Source organism: Calonectris borealis, chromosome 2 (genome assembly GCF_964195595.1).
Source record: "Calonectris borealis chromosome 2, bCalBor7.hap1.2, whole genome shotgun sequence".
NCBI classification, from domain to species: domain Eukaryota; kingdom Metazoa; phylum Chordata; class Aves; order Procellariiformes; family Procellariidae; genus Calonectris; species Calonectris borealis.
The window spans coordinates 56,230,467-56,247,250 of record NC_134313.1 but is presented as its reverse complement, the minus strand read 5'-3'; positions in this window follow the sequence as shown (position 1 = coordinate 56,247,250).

Sequence of the window (16,784 nt, the reverse complement as noted above, 5' to 3'; positions counted from 1 at the left end):
GGCAAGGAAAAGGGGGGGGGGCAAGGAAAAGGGGGGGGGGCAAGGAAAAGGGGGGGGGGGCAAGGAAAAGGGGGGGGGGGCAAGGAAAAGGGGGGGGGGCAAGGAAAAGGGGGGGGGGCAAGGAAAGGGGGGGGGGCAAGGAAAGGGGGGGGGGCCAGGAAAGGGGGGGAAGGGGGGGGCCAGGAAAGGGGGGGGGGCCAGGAAAGGGGGGGGGGGCCAGGAAAAGGGGGGGGGGCCAGGAAAAGGGGGGGGGGGCCAGGAAAAGGGGGGGGGGGCCAGGAAAAGGGGGGGGGGGCCAGGAAAAGGGGGGGGGGCCAGGAAAAGGGGGGGGGGCCAGGAAAAGGGGGGGGGGGCCAGGAAAAGGGGGGGGGGGCCAGGAAAAGGGGGGGGGGGCCAGGAGGGGGGGGGGGGGGCCAGGAGGGGGGGGGGGGGCCAGGAGGGGGGGGGGGGCCAGGAGGGGGGGGGGGGCCAGGAAGGGGGGGGGGGCCAGGAAGGGGGGGGGGGCCAGGAAGGGGGGGGGGGGCCAGGAAGGGGGGGGGGGGCCAGGAAGGGGGGGGGGGCAAGGAAGGGGGGGGGGGCAAGGAAGGGGGGGGGGGCAAGGAAGGGGGGGGGGGCAAGGAAGGGGGGGGGGGCAAGGAAGGGGGGGGGCAAGGAAGGGGGGGGGCAAGGAAGGGGGGGGGGCAAGGAAGGGGGGGGGCAAGGAAGGGGGGGGCAAGGAAGGGGGGGGCAAGGAAGGGGGGGGGCAAGGAAGGGGGGGCAAGGGAGGGGGGGGGGCAAGGAGGGGGGGGGCAAGGAGGGGGGGGGGCAAGGAGGGGGGGGGCAAGGAGGGGGGGGGCAAGGAGGGGGGGGGGCAAGGAGGGGGGGGGGCAAGGAGGGGGGGGGGCAAGGAAAAGGGGGGGGGGCAAGGAAAAGGGGGGGGGGCAAGGAAAAGGGGGGGGGGCAAGGAAAGGGGGGGGGGCAAGGAAAAGGGGGGGGGCAAGGAAAAGGGGGGGGGGCAAGGAAAAGGGGGGGGGCAAGGAAAAGGGGGGGGGGCAAGGAAAAGGGGGGGGCAAGGAAAAGGGGGGGGGCAAGGAAAAGGGGGGGGGGCAAGGAAAAGGGGGGGGGGCAAGGAAAAGGGGGGGGGGGCAAGGAAAAGGGGGGGGGGGCAAGGAGGGGGCAAGGACGGGGGGGGGGGGCAAGGACGGGGGGGGGGGGCAAGGACGGGGGGGGGGGCAAGGACGGGGGGGGGGGCAAGGACGGGGGGGGGGGGCAAGGACGGGGGGGGGGGCAAGGACGGGGGGGGGGGGGCAAGGACGGGGGGGGGGGCAAGGACGGGGGGGGGGGCAAGGACGGGGGGGGGGGCAAGGACGGGGGGGGGGGCAAGGACGGGGGGGGGGGCAAGGACGGGGGGGGGGGGCAAGGACGGGGGGGGGGGCAAGGACGGGGGGGGGGGCAAGGACGGGGGGGGGGCAAGGACGGGGGGGGGGGCAAGGACGGGGGGGGGGGCAAGGACGGGGGGGGGGGCAAGGACGGGGGGGGGGGCAAGGACGGGGGGGGGGGCAAGGACGGGGGGGGGGCAAGGACGGGGGGGGGGCAAGGACGGGGGGGGGGCAAGGACGGGGGGGGGGCAAGGACGGGGGGGGGGCAAGGACGGGGGGGGGGCAAGGACGGGGGGGGGGCAAGGACGGGGGGGGGCAAGGACGGGGGGGGGCAAGGACGGGGGGGGGGCAAGGACGGGGGGGGGGCAAGGACGGGGGGGGGCAAGGACGGGGGGGGGGCAAGGACGGGGGGGGGCAAGGACGGGGGGGGGGGCAAGGACGGGGGGGGGGGGCAAGGACGGGGGGGGGGGCAAGGACGGGGGGGGGGCAAGGTCGGGGGGGGGGGCAAGGTCGGGGGGGGGGCAAGGACGGGGGGGGGGCAAGGACGGGGGGGGGGCAAGGACGGGGGGGGGCAAGGACGGGGGGGGGGCAAGGACGGGGGGGGGGCAAGGACGGGGGGGGGGGCAAGGACGGGGGGGGGGCAAGGACGGGGGGGGGGCAAGGACGGGGGGGGGGCAAGGACGGGGGGGGGGCAAGGACGGGGGGGGGGCAAGGACGGGGGGGGGGGCAAGGACGGGGGGGGGGGCAAGGACGGGGGGGGGGGCAAGGACGGGGGGGGGGCAAGGACGGGGGGGGGGGCAAGGACGGGGGGGGGGCAGGAAAAGGAGGGGGGGGGCAAGGAAAAGGGGGGGGGGGCAAGGAAAAGGGGGGCAAGGACGGGGGGGGGGCAAGGACGGGGGGGGGGCAAGGACGGGGGGGGGGCAAGGACGGGGGGGGGGCAAGGACGGGGGGGGGGCAAGGACGGGGGGGGGGCAAGGACGGGGGGGGGGGCAAGGACGGGGGGGGGGGCAAGGACGGGGGGGGGGCAAGGACGGGGGGGGGCAAGGACGGGGGGGGGGCAGGAAAGGAAGGGGGGGGCAGGAAAGGAAGGGGGGGGCAGGAAAGGAGGGGGGGGGCAGGAAAGGAGGGGGGGGGCAGGAAAGGAGGGGGGGGGCAGGAAAGGAGGGGGGGGGCAGGAAAGGAGGGGGGGGCAGGAAGGGAAGGGGGGGGCAGGAAGGGAAGGGGGGGGCAGGAAGGGAAGGGGGGGGCAGGAAGGGAAGGGGGGGCAGGAAGGGAAGGGGGGGGCAGGAAGGGAAGGGGGGGGCAGGAAGGGAAGGGGGGGGCAGGAAGGGAAGGGGGGGGCAGGAAGGGAAGGGGGGGGCAGGAAGGGAAGGGGGGGGCAGGAAGGGAAGGGGGGGGCAGGAAGGGAAGGGGGGGGCAGGAAAGGAAAGGGGGGGGCAGGAAAGGAAAGGGGGGGGCAGGAAAGGAAAGGGGGGGGCAGGAAAGGAAAGGGGGGGGCAGGAAAGGAAAGGGGGGGGCAGGAAAGGGAAGGGGGGGCAGGAAAGGGAAGGGGGGGCAGGAAAGGGAAGGGGGGGCAGGAAAGGGAAGGGGGGGCAGGAAAGGGAAGGGGGGGCAGGAAAGGGAAGGGGGGGCAGGAAAGGGAAGGGGGGGCAGGAAAGGGAAGGGGGGGGCAGGAAAGGGAAGGGGGGGGCAGGAAAGGGAAGGGGGGGGCAGGAAAGGGAAGGGGGGGGCAGGAAAGGGAAGGGGGGGGCAGGAAAGGGAAGGGGGGGGCAGGAAAGGGAAGGGGGGGGCAGGAAAGGAAGGGGGGGGCAGGAAAGGAAGGGGGGGGCAGGAAAGGAAGGGGGGGCAGGAAAGGAAGGGGGGGCAGGAAAGGAAGGGGGGGCAGGAAAGGAAGGGGGGGGCAGGAAGGGAAGGGGGGGGCAGGAAGGGAAGGGGGGGGCAGGAAGGGAAGGGGGGGGCAGGAAAGGGAAGGGGGGGGCAGGAAAGGGAAGGGGGGGCAGGAAAGGGAAGGGGGGGGCAGGAAAGGGAAGGGGGGGGCAGGAAAGGGAAGGGGGGGCAGGAAAGGGAAGGGGGGGGCAGGAAAGGGAAGGGGGGGGCAGGAAAGGGAAGGGGGGGGCAGGAAAGGGAAGGGGGGGGCAGGAAAGGGAAGGGGGGGGCAGGAAAGGGAAGGGGGGGGCAGGAAAGGGAAGGGGGGGGCAGGAAAGGGAAGGGGGGGGGCAGGAAAAGGAAGGGGGGGGCAGGAAAAGGAAGGGGGGGCAGGAAAAGGAAGGGGGGGCAGGAAAAGGAAGGGGGGGCAGGAAAAGAAAGGGGGGGGCAGGAAAGGAAAGGGGGGGGCAGGAAAGGAAAGGGGGGGGCAGGAAAGGAAAGGGGGGGGCAGGAAAGAAAGGGGGGGGCAGGAAAGAAAGGGGGGGGCAGGAAAGGAAGGGGGGGGCAGGAAAGGAAGGGGGGGGCAGGAAAAGGAAAGGGGGGGCAGGAAAAGGAAAGGGGGGGCAGGAAAAGGAAGGGGGGGGCAAGGAAAAGGAAGGGGGGGGCAAGGAAAAGGAAGGGGGGGGCAAGGAAAAGGAAGGGGGGGGCAAGGAAAAGGAAGGGGGGGGCAAGGAAAAGGAAGGGGGGGGCAAGGAAAGGAAAGGGGGGGGAAAGGAAAAGGAAAGGGGGGGGAAAGGAAAAGGAAAGGGGGGGGCAAGGAAAAGGAAAGGGGGGGCAAGGAAAAGGAAAGGGGGGGGCAAGGAAAAGGAAAGGGGGGGGCAAGGAAAAGGAAAGGGGGGGGCAAGGAAAAGGAAAGGGGGGGGCAAGGAAAAGGAAAGGGGGGGGCAAGGAAAAGGAAAGGGGGGGGAAAGGAAAAGGAAAGGGGGGGGAAAGGAAAAGGAAAGGGGGGGGAAAGGAAAAGGAAAGGGGGGGGAAAGGAAAAGGAAAGGGGGGGGAAAGGAAAAGGAAAGGGGGGGGAAAGGAAAAGGAAAGGGGGGGGAAAGGAAAAGGAAAGGGGGGGGAAAGGAAAAGGAAAGGGGGGGAAAGGAAAAGGAAAGGGGGGGGAAAGGAAAAGGAAAGGGGGGGGAAAGGAAAAGGAAAGGGGGGGGAAAGGAAAAGGAAAGGGGGGGGAAAGGAAAAGGAAAGGGGGGGGAAAGGAAAAGGAAAGGGGGGGGAAAGGAAAAGGAAAGGGGGGGGAAAGGAAAAGGAAAGGGGGGGGAAAGGAAAAGGAAAGGGGGGGGAAAGGAAAAGGAAAGGGGGGGGAAAGGAAAAGGAAAGGGGGGGGAAAGGAAAAGGAAAGGGGGGGGAAAGGAAAAGGAAAGGGGGGGGAAAGGAAAAGGAAAGGGGGGGGAAAGGAAAAGGAAAGGGGGGGAAAGGAAAAGGAAAGGGGGGGGAAAGGAAAAGGAAAGGCGGGGGAAAGGAAAAGGAAAGGCGGGGGAAAGGAAAAGGAAAGGCGGGGGAAAGGAAAAGGAAAGGCGGGGGAAAGGAAAAGGAAAGGCGGGGGAAAGGAAAAGGAAAGGCGGGGGAAAGGAAAAGGAAAGGCGGGGGAAAGGAAAAGGAAAGGCGGGGGAAAGGAAAAGGAAAAGGAGGAGGAAAGGAAAAGGAAAAGGAGGAGGAAAGGAAAAGGAAAAGGAGGAGGAAAGGAAAAGGAAAAGGAGGAGGAAAGGAAAAGGAAAAGGAGGAGGAAAGGAAAAGGAAAAGGAGGAGGGGGGAAAGGAAAAGGAAAAGGAGGAGGGGGGAAAGGAAAAGGAAAAGGAGGAGGGGGGAAAGGAAAAGGAAAAGGAGGAGGGGGGAAAGGAAAAGGAAAAGGAGGAGGGGGGAAAGGAAAAGGAAAAGGAGGAGGGGGGAAAGGAAAAGGAAAAGGAGGAGGGGGGAAAGGAAAAGGAAAAAAAACAACCAAATAGTAACTGAAGGCAATGCCAAGGAGCCCACCCACAGCCCACAAAAGCAGGGGCACCTCAGAAGGAGAGAGGACCTCTCCCCGCCAGCACCACATCATATGTCAGGCACGTGGGAAAGGGCCCAAGTTAAGGCAGGAGCGATTCCCACAGTGGGGAGATGCATAGTGCCAAGTCCCTGCTTTCAGGCCCCGCACCACTGGGGCTGGTGCGTCCTTCTGTCCTGAGTGGACTCAAGGACACAGTCCAGAGCCTGGTGGAGCATTTCCTACAATTGCAGGCTGCAGCACAGAGACTCCTTTAGCGAGGAGCCAGGACGCTGGCAGCAGCAGCGGCCTCAGCATTGCTCAGCTCACCCTGAGGAGGAGCCCAGCACCCTCAGGAACAGGAATGTGGCAGAACCATTTCCTCCCCCTCCACCCCCATTACACACACCACATTAGGACTGGCTGTTATGTTTACATATCCAAGGTCGGAGCCAGTCTGAGACAGGACAGCCCATGTCATCAAATCCAGCGTTTTGCTGCTGCTTCTCTGTGTCATCTGCATAAATCAAAGACTACAGGGAGAACTTATGCCCTTTCTGCCTGATCTTACACCATCCTTTGTAGATGCTGGTTGTTTAAGCGCTGCTCTGCGAGGCCCTGATGCATACTTACTGGTACATTTGCTGCAATCCCATTTTGTGCTGGCTCCGCTTTCCATTTGCAGCAGTACACTTGCTCAGTTATTCCCAGTAGGATTACAGCAGCTCAGAGACTTTGTGATGGCTCAGTATCCCCATTGCAACAGGGGCTCTGCAAACCAGAGCAGACTAACAGCTGCTGAAGTGAGCTACCCCAGAGCCTTTAGCAGCTTGAAGGGGTGATGTTGGGCATCCCACCCTGCAGCAACAGGCTGAGTCACAAAAGCATCCTAGGGATAAAGAGAATATGGTAGAGCAAGCACTGTCCTTGCTGCAGGGTGTTCGCTAGCCAGAAGAAGGGAGCAAAGGGCTCCAGATGGGAAATGCAGTCAGATACAGAAGCATCATGGAAGAGATGGAAATATGGGACCCCATGCCGAACTAGATAAATGGAGCAGAGGGAGAATAAAACAGGAGTAGCATAGAAATTAAACAGCAACGGGAAAAGGCAATGTTAAAGGAAGGTCTAGTGATGGGGTAATGAAGCAACTTTGCAGATTCTACAAAGACATGCTCCTGACAGTGGGAATAGGAAATGTACTTTCAGGTTTTGAGAGGCAGATTTAGCTATGCAAATATATCTCCTGGTTACAAAGGAGCTAAGGAGACCTGATTTTAAGCACCACCTTCACATGCACTACCACCTGGTTTCTAGGCAGAAAAATATTGGTCAGTTAAGCAATGACTCTCACTTCCTACTCTTAAAAAACAGAATGGCATCACTGCAAGTCCTGCAGCCAACAAGATGGGTGGCAGCACAGGGGTGGGTGTGGTGAGTAGGACAAGCCAAGAGAGAAGGTGTGCAGGCACACCAAGGAATGGATGCTTGCCCCTTGCTCTCAGTAAATACTAAGACATGGAGAGAGGAGGAAAAAAATAAAGGCAAATACTGCCATGAGGGTGTCCGGCTCTTACCAGATGAATGGCTTTCCTCAAAGCTTAAACTCCTGGAATTATGAGGTAGGTTTACATCACTTCTTACGCACTTTCAGTTTTTCTTGTGCCAGCAAAAGAAGGCTTAAAAAAAAACACGAGTGATAAAGACTCAGCATGGAAGGGAAGTTAAAATGCCCTTAAAATATATCTTAAAAATATCTTTTTTTTTAAGCCAAGTTTAAGATTTGATTGAGTTTTGACTGACAATGCTATCAACCCTGAAAAATAAATAAATTTATAAATCCCATCTACTTCGTAATGGGTTTCATAACAGTATCTAAAGGCTTTCAGTTATTCAGACTGAAATTGTATTGTTTGTCTTCAAATAATCATTTCCGGTCACTTTATGTGCAGAATTAGTAGACAGAGTTGTTTCAAGCATCAGCCTCAGAGGCTGTTTGGGACAGTTCAGTAAAGCCAGTCAAGAGCAAAAAGATCTTTTCCACAAAGTTAAACCTGAGAGAAGAAAACTTTGTTGCCAGCAGAGCTGTGGAGTCTCCTGGAGCCACCTCATCCTCCCTCTCAGCCGGCCGAGTTCCCCGCTCAGGCTGCGTTTCCCGCAGGTCACCAAATGCAGGGAAGTAGCACCCTCTGGGATAAAACTCAAGAATCAAGTCCATAGATTTTATACAGCTAAAAGAACAAATTATTCTGCGAAGCGGCGTGCTTAGCTCAAGATGCAGTATTTGAAGGCAAAGTACTAAAGATCTGGTTTTTTTGTATGTGCAAAAGAATCTCTGCATTTGTCAGTTAAATTTATTTCATCAGACCAATTATCAGTAACAGCCTTTATCATGCAGAAAGTTGGGGTTTTGGGTTGGTCTCAGCAGCATCAGCTAAGACCTCCGTGTCACCGATAGCACTACCTCAGCTGGAGTCTGAGCAGGATTTAACCTCAAATCAACTTAATTCTGAAAAACACTTATGAACCAACCAGCATATAAAGCTTAGCCCTCTACGTAGAGAGGATTTATCACAGAAAAACCTCAACAGGTCTTTGACTCCAGTTCACTACTCGCAAGTAGAGTTGAGCAGCTCCTTTGGCTAGGAAAGAGACAAGTCAAACTTCCCGTGAACTTTACACCTGTATTAGAAACCCGGTGTAATCACATCTCCCTGACGCATTTACTTGGTAAATGTGTCACTATTTTATGCTTATTCAACACTATTTTATTCTTATTTAACCGCATAAAAGTTGAACCAGGCACCTACCAACAGATAATAAATCCTGGATTTCTGGCAAAGAAGTATATAAACTGCTATTGCATACAGATGATTGTCTCTCTTCTTTACATTAAGAAACTGAAAGCTGAAAGGCTAGCAAACAGCCAGGCAGCAGTTTGCTGGGTTTTTCATTTTGAAGACTTAAGTGATACGTTTTGAAGAATTAAGTGATACGTCCAATTTAAAAACAAGATTTGTTTTTCCACCTCTGATCCAAGTACTGAAATTTAAGATGAGAAACCTTAAAGTTCCCACATCTTGAAACTCAGGAAAAAAATAATTTTAAATAAGATTTCTGAAAGCAGTTGTCAGAATGTTTTCAGCTGATCTTAAAAGCAGTTTTCTAATTATAAGATTAAAAGTCAATCTCCAGAACAGAAAAGAAAAAGCCCTGAGTGGACATTCAATACCTAAAATATCTTATTTTTCAGAAAGTACTTAATTTCTCTCCCATGAGTGTGAAAAGTATGCTCTGATCTAAATATATAGGCTTTTTAGGGTCTCTTTATGAGACTTGCTCTGTGTTTCTGCTGCACAGGTCAGTGACCAAAACCCATGGTAGGAAGCCAGCTTCAGAGGTGTTAAGCCTACACACTGCCTGGATCTAAGCCCATCTAGGAGTGGATTTGAGAAGGAAACTGTACAATACAATTACACTAAGTTGCTTAGGATTTATTGGCTCCCAGATGTGTCCTTCTGGCTCTAACTCCAAATAGCCACTCCCACAAAGACAATATTTACCAGAGTTTAAATATTCCCAAAGAGATGGCTTTTTGAATGGGGGTGTTGTCAAACACAGTGTCCTTCAATCCGGCATCTGCTTTTAGTTTCATAACATGATGAAAGAAATGGATGATTTCCTAACAGAGAAAAAGCCATAGTTTTGGTCTGTTCCACCCCATCAACACTCCAGAGAGCCATAAGCAAGCCCCTCTCTTAGCTAAGCAACTGCAGCCCTTCAGCTGGGGGTCAGGGTGACGATGCCAGAGTGCGGGACTGTGCAAGAAACTGCTTCAAGGCCAAGTACGGGATTTGTGTCATGGGAATTTTTTTTTTATTATTTGTATTTTTTTGTTAAATCAGAGGTTATGAGGAACAAGAGCAAATTTTGGTAAATGTTTTGAATTGAGGGATTATTCCCTTCTACCTGCATGAAGAGAAACAATATAGGGCTTTTATTGTATGATATACTACCAAGGCAGAAGCCATGGCTAATGACAGCAGAATACACACATAGAAATTAAATGCCTCAAGAAGGTCAAATGGCTACTCACCCCTAAACCTGCCTACTCCTAGTTAAAGGATCAGGCATTTAAGATGCCTGCAGCCAGATGATTGTAGGGCTCCAACCTGAAGCTACCACCTTTCTGATGCTCTGCTGTGCCAACAGAAGAGGCTGGCATCTTCCTGACATGAAGTGCAGGTAAAGGAGGAGGTGTGTCTGCTCTCTTCTGCATGTACAGGACTATGGGAAGGGAAAGCCAGCTGGACGAACCAATATAATCTTCAACTTAATGCACAGATATAGAGCTCTTGCGCAGTTGCATCTAACCCCCCAAAAATGTAACGTCCAGAAGCAAGAACTGCCCCAGCTGTTCAGATCGCAAAGGCCTATCTGATGTTTAGTGCCTAACAACAACCAGTAACAGAGTATTCAGGATAAAGTATTTACGGAACACTCCTTCCTTTAGCTTTTGTATCCTGTTTATTAGAATAGCTAGTTTAACAAACATCCAACTAAAACCAGCCAAGAAGCAAGGAGATGCTGTTGTTGAAACCTCCTCTCAACTTACTTGGAAAACAATTATCATTGCAGTGCAATTCAGCATTTAGTTCTTTCCAAAAGAGGGCAAAAAAAAAAATCACAGCCAGCAGGTAATATTTAATGCAAGTTCTCTCCCACCCCAATGTTGTACCATTGTTTCAATAACTCAAGTTACATTAAAATCAATTAGGAAAAAATTAGCAGATTACATTTATCTTCTACATAAACTACTAGTGCTTATAAAGCAAATTGCTCAAAGGGGAGAAAAAAATAGGCAAGTTAGAGACCATAAAAGGGAAAAAAAGAAATCATAGAAAAAGAACAGTAAATGCAGGGATCATAAAGAATGAATCAAACTCACTTGTGGACCTAGATTTCAGAGTGTAATTTCCCTACAGTAGTCATAAAGAACAATTAACCTGCTTCAGCAATATGAAATTATTTTCATTTCAGAAACTGTCTCCCACCTGCCCTACTCACATCAGAAGTGTACAATAATCAAATATATTTCAATTAATTCGAATAAAAAACACCAGGGAACAAAAACATGGATCCCCACGGCTAAAGCAGAGCACCAACAAAATTCAAGACTTATTTTATATTCTCCATTACAAGGCTGAAAATATGCTGTTATGATTTGAAAGCATTATCGAAGGTTATTTTGACTTGGTCGTCATTAGAAACTAAAAAGCTGAATGCTGTATTTGGTAGATATTTCGTTTTAAGCACTCTTCTAAATTGTCAAGATTAATCACAATGATACAACTTAAGTATTTATTTTAACTTAATGTACCAAAACAAGTGTACTATACTCCCAAGATAAGTGAAATTAATTACCCTACAATCATCACAATAATCCTAAAACAGAATTAAACTTAAATTGGAACCTGTACACATGAAAAACCCAAACATTTACGAGCGCAGGTTCGCCACACATTTGCTACACTCCAGTGCCATCTGTCTATAAAAAGATAATTAACATTTTCAATAAGAAGAAATACAGCTTGTTGTAAAGTGTACTTGGTCATTTAATCCACTTAAATTCCTAAGATGAATGACACTGCTGATCCTTTTCTGAATTAAGAAATCATTAAGAAACACTGTTTCCTCAGTGTATATTTAAAGCAAGCTTTTCTGGAAGACAAATTCATCCAGAATGTGCTGACACAGGGATGCTCTACGAAAGGCTCACTCTTAACTACTCTCCCAAATTAACCTTGAAGTCTTCCTCTAGCATTAAGCAATTTAGCTGCATTTTGAAGACCCCAGAGAAGCTGGAAATAACTACTCTTAAATTTGCATTTGAGAAGACCATTTGGGGACAGCCTTTTGAAAGTCCACAACCTTCAGTGGAGTGACACGAAAATAAACGCTCTGCCAAGCACTGCAGCACAGGGGATCTGACACGGACCCCGGTGCGGAGTACAAAGCAGGTTCATTAAATGCAGAGCCTTCCCTTTCCCCCTGCACAGTGGCTGGCTGGTGGGTTTGGTTTTCCCCCCTTCCCTGTGAAAAGGGTACAAATACAGGGTGGGTTTGGGTTTTTTTTGTTTGTGGGTTTTTTTTTTTTTTTTTTAAGTCTGGTAACAGGCTGAAGAGGTTTAAAACAGCCTGATGTTATTTTAACAGAGTGCATCCTAGCCACTCTGCCCGAAGGTGTAGTCCCACACACCATGTAGGGAAGCAAAATACCATATGCTTAACGCTACTACTTTTTTGGGGAAAAAAGCTGCTTGATCACAGGCTTTTTTGAAACGCACACGTTTTTTTTCAAGGCAAGATGGAGCTTTTAAAAGACTGAATATCGCTTTTCAAGGAGCAATTAGAGCAGAAAAGGGAAGCAAGACATTTTCCAAGTGCCCTATTGCTTTCCTCCGCCTTCATTGCCCCCTTTATAGCTGCCTAAGCCTGCTGCCAGCGTTGAAGACCTGGAGGCAGCCGGCCCCCTCCCAGTGGCGGCTGTTTTTCCAGTAGTGCCATCTACTGGTTTCGCTCTGCTGAGAGGCTCCGCAGAGAAAACCCTGTCCCCAGCCCGCAGGCAGGGCAGGCTTGGCTGGGAGGCACAGCTCGCCTCCCTGGCTTCAGCGAGCAAGGGGCAAAGCGAGGAAACGTCAGCCCCAGCGATGGTTCAAAAGCCTTAATCTCTTCTCGCCAGAAAGGAATACGGTTCTGTTTTATCTGGTTCTTTACTCACTCGTGCGTACCTGTGAGACTACAACATAACTTTGGTTTAGAAAAAGGCTGTTGTGCCTCCTTTCCTCCTCAAGGCATTTTACAAAAACAATTCCTCTTCCTCTCCTTTTATCTAAAGAAAATTTAGTGTTATACCTCATTTTATTCCAGAAAATACTATTTCCATAAGCGAGGCAAAATAATTTTCTGATTAAGTAGCTACTCGTCAAAGGAAAGCACGTATTTCACAAAAGTGTGTTAACAGCTAAATACATCTACCATTTACAGACACACAGTGAATGACTGTGTTGCAATCATGGTTTGGGTTCTTAAGTTGGAGCAGCTGTAGCGATTAGGCAAGAAGAGGGGTCTTTAGACAATAGTGAGGAGAAGGCAGGCAGGCAAAGGAAGGAGCAAAGTCAGGGCTGCAGGCCCACAGCAGCTGGGGAAGCAGGGCAGGAAGAAATGCCACAAAGGTAGAAGTGTGCATTTGGGCACCAGAGGCATCCGGCAACAACTTTGGTATCAATGCATGACTTCTGAAGGGCCTGATGCTGTAAACCAGAGCTCATTTGTCTTTATAGTACATATGCTTACACACACCTGTGGTATAGATTCTTGGTTAGACCTAGGCATTTCACCATTACAATATTCAGTGATGTTTCTGTCAGATTTTGTTCTGTTTTGTTAGTCTCCTAAAAAGACTGTTTTCTGCCAAAAATTAATTCACCATCCCCACCCCCCACCTCAGCCCAGTGCAGCTCAGTACCACAGTGGTTACCTGCCTTCTCCATCATCACCAAGCATGGGTTCAGTTCCCCAATGACTGCAACAGCTTTATCCTGAACTTGTTGGCTGATCATGTGGATATTCCATTGCTTCAGTTTTCTGCAAGCTACCATCTGTTATCTTTGCTTTTTGTTATTCCTTTTCCACGCTTTCCAACGCATCTGAACTTGCTGGCCACAGACCAAGTACTGACTTTGAGCAGATCTCTCCAGCTGCAAGAAAAGTCCCATCTGTAGCTTCAGGCTGTCCCTTCACCTTATCAATCTCTTTTTCTTCACTTGTACTTAAAGCCTCAGCAATATTTTCAGATGGTTTATCATCAACTACTACTAAACATGAGGCAAGCTTACAGCTTGTAGCAGTTGCTCCTATTTCAGCCTTTGCAGCACTATTTGGAAGGTCTTCACTAGTTGTTTCTCCCATATCTTCTGTCTGCATTTCTTGCTCTTTACTCTCTTCCATACCACTGGAGCCCACATTAATTGAACACTCACAATAATAGTAACCAGATTCCTGCTTCTTCTTACGCATGGCACAGAGATCAATTTGACTGAAGACCTCTGTTCCAAAGTAACTGTCTTCATATTCTTTATAAAGAGCCGAAAAAATTTTTCTGAAGCCCTAAATATTGAAAGAGCAATGTGACATTATACATATATATACACACACAAAAATATTCACTTTAGAAAGGTGCAAGATGTTTCAAGTATATCTCAACAAAACTTAGCAAAGAAAATACTCTTCCCCCCCCATTAGGATAGCAATATCACTTTATTTGGTAGTATGTAAGTTGATACTGAGAAAAATCAACTGTTACTAGTGAAAGTTACAGGAAGTTTGGCTTTTGCCAAATCCTCCACCTACCCCACCCTCTGCAAGCAAAAACATACCATCAAAGATACAGAAACAGATCAATTTAACCCACTGTTACCCAAATGCATCCAGTTAATTTTAGATATTTCAAACAAGTTCACAGTCACCACATCCATTAGGAAGCTATTTCCTAGTCTGCTGAATTGCCTTTAGGAGAGATTTTTTTATTTCACCTCAAGTTTACTTTGCTCAGTTGCATCCCATCGCTACATTTACAAACTGAAAAACTAATCCTTCTCCTTGGTGTACACATTCCACAACAGTAATTAAATTGCATGCTAGAGACAGATTAGAAATAGAGCTCTTGCACCTTCTTCCCTGTGAGCAAAGAAGTATTCAAAAGAAATTTAACTCAGTGATTTATTGTGAAAGCAAGCTCATTTCAGCAAGCCAGAAGAAAAAAAAACCACAGCAGCTCTTAGATAGCTACCAAGCACTGCTAGTATCATAACGGCCAAATGCTACAGCGGTCATGGCATATAAATGGAAGTGTTTACTCCTATAGATGTATTTTCAGATGTTGACATGTTCTTTTCAGACTAAGAAAAAGTAACTTCCACTGCCATAATCAAGGCACATGTTCAGAAACAATTGTAATTTAGGACTGTCAAGATTTAAAATCAACAGTCCCCCTGTTTAAGTAATTTCTTTGCAGTTCTCCCCCCAATGAGTTCAGGTGCAGCAACACTGGCTCCCCATAGGGGTGTCACCAGGTGAGCAATCCAACAATTCCACAGTCCCCATGGCTTTAATTTGGTCAACCACAGGCTGCCAATTTAAATAAGGGGCTCCCACAAAGCATTTAGCCAATAACAAACCACATATGCCAGGGGCACACATGGAGATGAAGTGAAGGACAGATGAATCATTAAGCAACAGGGAATTTATCTCCGCCTTCCCTTAACCTAATGAGCAAGCAAACTAACAAGGCTCCAAGGAACCACTTGCAGCACACTGCCTCAAAAGAAGTCTCAATCAGTTTGTTCAGCCCTGCCCCTGAATACACAGGAGTGCACAATTAAAAATAAAAAAAGTCTCTTTACAAGCTTCCTTCCTTGTAATGACAGTCTTTTTAGCAGGCAGACATACATAATTCATGGCATGAGGATGGCAGGAAGATGGCCAGAACAGCCAGTGTCACCTGGACAAAAACAGATATAATGCTTCACAACTAAACATGTCAAGCCATTAGGCTCTGTTGCGCCTGATGACCAAAACACTTCGAAGTTTAATTAAACAAACTGCACACCTTTTCCTGTGCCCCAAAGATACCCAAGTGTCAGTCAGAACCAGGCTGTTCAGTAGCCAAGAGCTACTTGTCATCTTAATGCCACCAGGTTCAAGTCCTGCTGAAATGCAGAGGTACACTGCGCATGGGCTGTTTTCTGGGTAATTTGAGAGGATGATGGAAACTTGAATAAGGTCATGTCATTGAAGATAACTTATCAAATAGCCAAAAGAGGGCAGGATTAGGGGTGCCATTTCATTAAAAAACTCCAATTTTTTTAATACAAGTATGTGACCCTGCAGGATTGTTGCTCTCTCGCCACCCAGGGTGGACCATAGACCTGCACTTAAAGCAGCATAAAAAGCAAGAACAAACATTTTCCACTTTAGCATGGAGGCACTTGATCCACAGCTTTGCTCCGGCATGGGCAAGCACAGGCAGCACCCAGCACTAGAGGCTAACAACTTACACTGACAAAAGCACCTATTAGTCTGCATGCTGGAGAAAGCTCTTACTACAGACAGATACTGAAGTGGATTCTCTTAAGAGGTGAATTGTTCCCTTTTGGCTCACTGGAAACAGAGAGGTCAGAAAACCTGAAGAGCCCGTATTTTATGTTTATGCCAGGGGCACGCTACACATTTTGAACCTGGTCAACAAAACAGCACATACTGCTCCTCCAGCAGCTATCCAAGCTAAACAGCTCACAAACCAACCTCTTGGGATCTTTAGACATGCAATGAAAGTCAAAGATGCACAATTTCCTGAGATCAAAGTTTGCAGCTGTAGTCGTAGTTTTAAAGAGAAGCAGATCCTCCTTCCCCGCAAATAAGAACAAGGTCTGCAGCTACTCCACCAGTATCACATACCTGCCTTGTTAACAAAGTATTCTTGAGATGCAAAATATAAACAGGGAGTGTTAGTCATTATTTCTCAAGCTTCATATAAGAAGCACTTAAGCTGCATGAAGTACTTGAACTGCATCCTTACAATAAGGAAACAGTTATTTATAGTAGAAAGAAAGTAATTACAGCCAGTAGATGGCATCATAATAACTGAAGTAATATTTTGTCTTATTCATACTTTGGCATCTTCTACTGTTTAGGAAGGTTGATTTCTCTCCTGCAGTCTTTAGGAATGGGATATTATAGAAGTAGTCAGTTTTCCTCCTTTCTTTTCCCATTGAAAAAGATGAAGTAAGTTGTCAGTATTTTCAGTTGGCATGTCAGATCTCAAAATGCATACACACTAATCTTCCAGTCTGAGATCTGAGGTTAAATCCTATGTCTAGAATTAAGCCTTACTAACCTCGGGGAGATTTGTACATGGACATACGGAGTCCACATGCCCCCTAATAACTAACTTAACATACAGCCCTGCTCTACTTTGGTTTCACAGCCCTCATAGGTAGAATAGTATTTTAGGAGCAACGGTTTTAAGGTGCAAACAAATTTGGACAGGAATGAGCAATGCTTGGTAGACAAGGGAAAAGCAGTGAATATTGTCTACCTGGACAACAGGAAGCCTGTTAACACTGTTTTGCTGTAAGATCCTCATAGAGGAGCTGATGAAGTATGGGCTGGATAAACACAGCAAGGTGGATTGAAAACTGGCTGAACAGCCAGGTCCAGAGGGTGGTGATCGGTGGCAGAAAGTCTAGTTGGAGGCTGGTAACTAGAGGTGTACTCCAGGGGTCAATACTGGGTTCAGCACTGTTCAGCATCTTCATTAATGGTCTGGATGATGGGGCAGAGTGCACCCTCAGCAACTTCGCTGATGACAAAACTGGGGGGAGCAGCTGATTCACCAGAGGGTCGTGCTGCCACCCAGTGGGACCTCAACAGGCTGGAGAAATGGGCTGACAGGAACCTCATGTAGTTCAACAAGGAGA